We start from the raw sequence: 7,820 nt of genomic DNA, 5'->3' as shown, positions 1-7,820 counted from the left end.
GGATATCACACAGAGGGCAAGAGAAAGGTCTGTGATTGGTTTGTGAAAGCTACAACATATTGCTGAAGAGGAATTCTGTAAAAGGACAGGAGTTTAAAAAAAAACATCAAAAATTGTGTGATGGGAAACGATGGACTTAATGGTTTAGGCAAAGGATAATTTGTGAATAGCCAGAGTGGCTCCACTAGTACCCTTGTAAAATCAGGCTAAAATGAGGAAGCCCAACCTCCAGCACATTTGATATGGTGAATTTTTAGGAGGATATAGAAGAGTGGCACAGGATAGGCAAGCATGAATGGGTTGTAATTTGCATCATTGGAGAAAATCAGATCTATTTGATTTTGAGAAAATGTTCATGTCATTTTTGGAACAGAAGACAGAATGAGTCTATTGAAAACTTGCTAAATTGCAAGTTGGAAGATCCCAGTTCTAGTCCTCATGTTGTCTAAAATTAGCTTTGACACTTTGGGCAAATTGTCTACTTTCTCTGAATATCAGTTTTTTCATCTGTCAAATCAAATAGATTAGATAATTTTTAAGCACTTACCAATTTCATAATGCTATGAGATTCAAATATTGTATACTATGAAGGAGGCTATTTTATTGTGTTTACCCTATTCCCAACAATGCTGTTAGTAGTATTTTTGTACAGCTAGATTTTATTTTATTTTTAACTGTTAACATTGTCAATGTGTAGTTTTCACTCCATTGTTCTTATCTTGCCTTAAAGTTGACCTACCAGGCAGCTCTGGGCCTAGTGAGCCAAAAGGAGAGGGAGATAAACTCTTGTAATCCCTTCTTCCTTAAGCCTCTTCCCTCACATTGCTCAGACCTCTTTGCTAGCTTCTTAGTAGCATTTATAACCCCAGTGGCCCCACTCCATTAGAGACCTGACTTCTTCCTAAAGTCATCCCCAGTCCTACTCTGGTGACAAAATGCCCAAGGCAATCTCAATCTGGTACTCTTTAGAAGTGAACTTCAATCATTTGTGTCAAAGAACCACCTCCATCACTAATATATGCCCTTGTTTTTCCCTAATGAGTCCAAAGGAAAAAAAACAGATGGATGGAAGGGGGTGCCTTTTTGTTTTCAATCTTCTTTGTTGCTAGCTCTAAAAACCCTTAGAAAACCTCACAAGTCTTTTGTGTGAGGCTATATTCTGATCTAGACTGGGCCATTGAAGAAATTGAATTCAAGACTGAAAAGAAAAAAAAAATCCACTCACCCCTACTAGAATGTAAACTCCTTGAGGCCAGGGACCATACCTTAATGATCCCTTTCTATTTCTGGGCACCTAGCATAATGCATTGTACATTGCAGAAAAGAAAGGAATTGGACCTATGATTTCACTTTGTAGAGAATTGCCTCTGCCAATTCAGGTCAGCATCAGGAACTCAGAATGAATAAATCAAATACCAGGATGCTAAGTGATTTACCCAGAGTCACATGGCCAGTATGTGTTAGAAATGGAAGATGGACCAGACCTTCTTAACGAGGAGGCCAGCTTTCTACCCACTTTGTATTTTGCTTCTCTTGCAGATAGTAGGCCCTTCATAATTGACTAAATGAATGAAGCTGAGCAAAGTAACCTAGTGAAAAGAGCTGAAGCTTTAGAGCTATAAAGGCCAATGTATGACTGACTCCAGCCATCTCATTTTGCAGTTAGGGAAAAATAAGAACCTAAGACAGCTAGTGTAGCAGTATTAAAGGAAAGGTGTGATGGTCAAGATCATTTAACCACATCTATCTGCCCCTCACTCTACCTCCCCTCATTTTCTTTTCTTTTTTTTTTTAAACCTTTATGTTCTGTCTTGGAGTCAATACTGTGTATTGGCTCCAAGGCAGAAGAGTGGTAAGGGCTAGGCAATGGGGGTCAAGTGACTTGCCCAGGGTCACACAGCTAGGAAGTGTCTGAGGCCAGATTTAAACCTAGGACCTCCTGACTCTGGGCCTGGCTCTCAATCCACTGAGCTACCCTCTGCCCCACCTCATTTTCTTTAAGAGTAGCAATGACACTTTATTGCCAACAATAGGTGTTTCCTTGAGAGTAAAGGGATGTATTTTGGGGGTAGTTATGTGGGAAATAAATTAAAAGTTTAGTGGCATTTCACTGGCACTGCCAGGCAAGGGAGGGTCTAAGGATCTTTGAGGCACCATGTGTGTATACACGCATGTATTTGTAGATGTGAAGTTTCTATGAAACCCTCTGGGTGGGGATACCAGTAGGGTTTGTGCCCCTTACTCTGAGCTTGGGCTGAACCATCCCCTCTTTAGAGAGGTAGCAGCCAGGCTTGTACCTGGAATCCACAAAGCTCTTGCCCCTTGGCTTTACCAAGAAGTTGGCTGGAATCTCTCAGTACAGAGTGGGTAGGAAGAGAAGTGACAAGACCTAGACAGTTGTTGGAGCAACCAATGCTTTGCCAATGAAATGGGTTCTCTCACTCTACCCCATTGTCCAAATAAGTTTCCCAGTGTAAATGTTCCTTCTAGAATTCAAGCTATAATTCAAATGAGTTGTAATTCTCTTTATGTTTTATTAACTCCTAGCCCCAATCCCCAACTAGAGACTGCACTTCTGGAAAAACATCTCAGTGTTAGCTCATCTATGGAGATGTTTCTTCCCTCAGTTGCTTCCTCCTAACCTCGAAGTACACTTTGACTAATAAATGCCAGTGGTTAGTAGTGTTTATAAGGACCAAAGTGACATTTAAAATAAAGGTAAACACTCACCTTTTGTCCTCAGAAAGACTTTTAGGCTCTCCCGAAGAAGCTTAAGGAGAGAAAGGAGATAGATTATTACCATCATTTATTATTCACTATTAATAATATTATCCTGGAATTCAGGGATGTTTCAGCAACAAAATCACCTTATGGCCAGTTGGCCCATACACCCTTGTTCCCAGTGTTCTGGCCTCTTTTTTATAGTGTTGTTTCTGTCTGGGCTTCCCATCTCTCACCTCATTCCCATGGGCTCCCTTTCTCCAGCTCTATGATCCTTCTGCTTGGTCCAGAAAAAGTTGGGTTCTTCTTTGAGACTTTCTGCTTGACTTAGTAAACTGGTTTTCACTCCTCATTAGAATGCTTTGTTTCCTTTCTGATTCCTTGAGAGAGCTAATTTTCACTTTGCATGAACACATCTTTAACACTTATTGCCCCCCAAATCTATGCATTAAAACCATGGTTTTGAGAAGACCATTTTCCCCATAAATTGTATATGAGTTTGAAATATGAGCAGCCTCCAAGAGAGAAGATCTGAAAAAGTATTGGAACAAATCTCCCAAAAAGTGAAATGTTGGAGGTGTGTGTGTGTGTGTGAGAGAGAGACAGAGAGACACAGAGAGACAGAGACAGAGAGACAGAGAGACACACACACAGAGACAGACAGACAGACAGATAGAGACAGAGACAGAGGCAGAGGCAGAAACAGAGAGAGATTTGAGAAGAGATAGCAGCATAGAAACCTGGTGGGTCATTTGTAGGTGGGAGAATAGTGTGAGTACAGTCTACACACTACTTTCTAGCTGCCATTTTTGGGAAGAGTTTATTTGACTGGATACCATTGCCAGAGAAAGTTGTCTGGGAATCATGTCAAGAAGTCAGTGTTCCAGAGATTTGTTTCTGTAGTGAGATTAAACAGGATATGCCTCAACGAGGAGATCACTGCCAAGATTGACCTGTAACACACATGCAATGAGTTTGTGTTGATTGCTTCTCTTAAGCTGGGAAGAGGACAAGCTAGCTCTTCAGGGAAACTTTTAGCAGGAATAGCCATGTGGTATAGGTGCCAAAACAGTGGTTGTTTAATTAATTCAGTGTCCTTGATTCACCTCATTACCCTGTTTTCTTTAAATGTCTGGTACTGATGATTTCATGTCACATATGGTTTGGGCCTACAAGAGAACATAGTGGATAGATGTTCCAGACAACAACCTGATTACCCAAAACTCAATTTGTGTGTATATTCACTAAACAGATTTGTATATATTCAATAAATGAAATTCAACAAACATTTATTGTGTGCCACCTACATGTAAGGCATTTTCCTGGGCACTGAGAGAGATACAAAGCTAAATAAGGCATGGTTTCTCTTTCTGTGGAATTTCAAGAGAGGAAGAAAAGATATAAGGCAGGACAACAGAATATAAAAACAACATGATTAATGTGTAAAAGGAACCAAAAAGCTTCTCGGGATAGTTATAGAAAGGAAAAATCGTGCTAAAGAGTCAGAGAAGGATTCATGGAGGAGATATTGTCCTGGATGAGTCTATTTTTTTAAATGCCTTTTTTCTCTTTAAGATCAACATGTTAACTTTTTTATTTAAAAAGGATAAAAGGAAAATCACATCCAATCTTCCAAATATTTACCCTGAAGTATTTGTGGAAGGAAAAAATGTCAGGAAAATCTTCCCCTTATGGCAGTGGTCTCCAAAGTACGCATGGGAAGTGAAAGCCTTTCCAAGAAAAACACTGAGTTCCAGCTTGCTTCCATAAGCACAAAACAGACTTGTTTTCACCTTTAAGAATTGTTATTGCTGCTTCCCCCAAATGACCTGGAAAATGGGAAATTCCTTGGACTCAGAAACAGGAATTGGTCCAAAAAGAAATATTGACTTGAAAAGAAGAGCTGGCTTCAGAGACCTTGGAGTCCAAAGTTGGTTCCAAAAGGAAAAAAAAAAGTATCTGACTGCTTCATTTTATAGATGTAAATAGATATATAGGGAGGCTATAATTGTGGCAATGGCTCTGTCATGATCAAAATGTAGAAAAAAATGTATTTGGGGGCATCTGATTCAATAAATAAAAGTCCTAGAAAAATTATGCCAGTGTCTGTATTTGTCTTTCTTCCTTGGATGTAATCTTCAAGATAAATAGTCTCCTTCCTAATTATATGTTTGTAGATATATTAAAGGTCAGACATATGTGTTCCACGTAAAGGTGGGTAATTTAAAAAATATTAAAGGTTCTTGAAAGAATGGGGACAAGACTATGTGGAACCAGGAGTGAGGAGAGGGAAAGGCAGAGGCAGGGAACACAAATAAAAGAACTACCAAGGAAAAATGAATTGGTTGAAAGGATTAAAGATTGTCAGTCAAAATCAAGAGATGAAGAAGGATAATTTAGTAATTTAAGAGATTCTGGAACTATAAAAAGAGCTGTTTTAGAGAGCATTTTCTAGGTGTGGGGACCAGGAAGAAAAGAACTGCTCATGTGGATAGGGTCAGGAGAAGTATGTGGAGAACTAGGAGGCAGCTCTTGGAGAACCAGCTAGAAAAGCCTTTTATTCTCTAAGATCCAGGATCCCTGAGCAAAAGGATTTTTGTCAGATTAGGATAAAGCAGATTGCAGACAGAAAAGATAAAGTAGCCTTTTGGGGTAGTCAGGCAAGAAAAAGACTTAGACCATATTAAGTGGATTCTAATGACCACAAATACTTTCCCTATCAGTGTGCCCTTTGTTATTTTTGTAAGAGTTTCTTGCAATCTAAATATATAAGGGATGTTACTGATCCCTCACTACTGAAAAGTTAATTAGGTGACAAAGCCTGCCTTCTAAAGAACCAAATCTAATGTGGGGCTGCCCAAAACCTAGAATGGTGATGGCACAAATTGATAATGAAAAAAAAAAAGTTGGAATACACCTTGATGATAAAGATGGTTTGATCAGGGTTTGGTTGAACTCTAACAGACTTAAAAACTCTGAGAAACACAATGACCAATCACAACTCCAGAGGACTGATGATGAAGTATGTCCCCTACCTCCTGACAGAGAAGTAAAACACCAAAGATACAAAATGAGACACTTTTTTGGGAATAGCCAACAGAATTTTATTTTGCTTGACAGTTTTAAAAAATAACTTCTTGATTGACTAATCAGCTGATTGATTCTAGTAATGACCCCTGAAGAGCCACTTATAGAGGTGCAGAAATGACCTCAAAGCCTTTATGGTTGTTTGGGCAATGTCTATTCACCAACTACGTCTTATATCTGTCCTGGATGTTGTTTGTCCCTTCTCTTGGATTTAGCGATCTTAAAGAGCAGGGTAAAGCAGAAAGAGTGACTTGTCCAGAGTTCTGCAGTCCAGGCTTTCCTGCATCTGAGGTCAGCCTTCTATCTCCTACACTTCTCATGGAGGTGGAATGCTTGTTAATTGGTTACATGTTAGAGAGGTTCTATGAGCCTTTTATTTCTGAGGCTCCATCCTTATCAGCCACTAGAGAAAATGGTTGAGAGGAGAAACAAAATGAAGAGAGTCCTTTATCTTATCCAATGAGAAATTCCTAAAGTCTCTAGTATGGCAAGCTGGGAATAGAGACATGAAGAAGGAAACATTTCCTCTGCATGCCATCTTCTTCCTAAAGTCTCTCTCCTTTCAGTGACTTCTCTCTGAGGACCTTTCCCCACTTATGTCCTCTCTCAAAGCTGGGAGCCAAAAGTTCAAGAGGATCTCTCCTCTTCAAATTCTTGCCAGGCTTGAACCTGGGGTTACAAATGAATAATTCAAATCTCCATTCTTAATACATTTTTGTGTTACCCCTCTCCCCAAAGGCAAATCTGAAATTGACCTCTTCACCCCAATATGTATTGCTCTTTTGTCCTGGTTCATTTATCCTATTTAATTTTATGTGTCTTCTCATATTTCTTTGAGGTCTAATTATTTGTTTTGTTTTCACAGTGCAATGACATTCTATTTTTAAAAAAAATTTCTTTATTTTATTCCAGTAACAAATCTATCATAATTTTCCCTGGTTACATGATTCATGTTATCTCTCTCCCCTCTTCCCTCTCCCCTCTTGGAGTTGATGAGCAATTCCACTGGGTTTTACATGTCTTATCACTCAAAATCTATTTCCATATTATTCATTTTTGTAATAGAGTCAGCTTTAAAAACCAAAACCTCAGATCACATATCCATATAAACAAGTGATAAATCATGTTTTCTTCTGGATTTCTATTCCCACAGTTCTTTCTGTAGATGTGAATAAGCATTGTTTTTCATAAGTCTCAGAATTTTCCTGAATCATTGTATTGCTGTTAGTAGCAATGTCTATTACATTTGATCATCCCACAATGTTTTAGTTACTGTGTATAATGTTCTCCTGGTTCTACTTGCAATAATATCCTAATATATTTATTTGCCACTTTTTTTTTTTTTTTGCCTCCCTCCAGTCACTGGATATGGGAGGCACCATGACACAGTAGAAAGGATATTAAAGGGACAGAGTCAGAAATTTGATATCAGACACTTCCTAGCTGTGTAAACTTGAGGAAGTCACCTAACCCCATTGCCTAGTCCCTACTACTCTTCTGCCTTAGAAGGTAAGAGAAAAAGAAAGAGAGAGAGAGAGAGAGAGAGAGAGAGAGAGAGAGAGAGAGAGAGAGAGAGAGAGAGAGAGAGAGAGAGAGAAGGAAGGAAGGAAAGGAAGGAAGGAAGGAAAGGAAGGAAGGAAGGAAGGAAGGAAGGAAGGAAGGAAGGAAGGAAGGAAGGAAGGAAGGAAGGAAGGAAGGAAGGAAGGAAGGAAGGAAGGAAGGAAGGAAGGAAGGAAGGAAGGAAAGGAAGGAAGGAAGGAAGGAAGGAAGGAAGGAAGGAAGGAAGGAAGGAAGGAAGGAAGGAAGGAAGGAAGGAAGGAAGGCTATGAATTTTTAAGAACCAGTATTTGAATCTTGGCTTACTACTTACTACCTCTGTGGCTTCAAACAAATTACTTAAGGACAAGCTACTACCTTTAGACTTTATTCTTATATCAAGTGAGAGGGTTGAATTAGATGGTCTCATCATATTCTAAACTGATTATCCTAAGATCCTTATCCTTGTTTACCTT

Source organism: Monodelphis domestica, chromosome 4 (assembly GCF_027887165.1).
Source record: "Monodelphis domestica isolate mMonDom1 chromosome 4, mMonDom1.pri, whole genome shotgun sequence".
NCBI lineage: Eukaryota > Metazoa > Chordata > Mammalia > Didelphimorphia > Didelphidae > Monodelphis > Monodelphis domestica.
Note: the sequence above shows the minus strand (reverse complement) of the source record.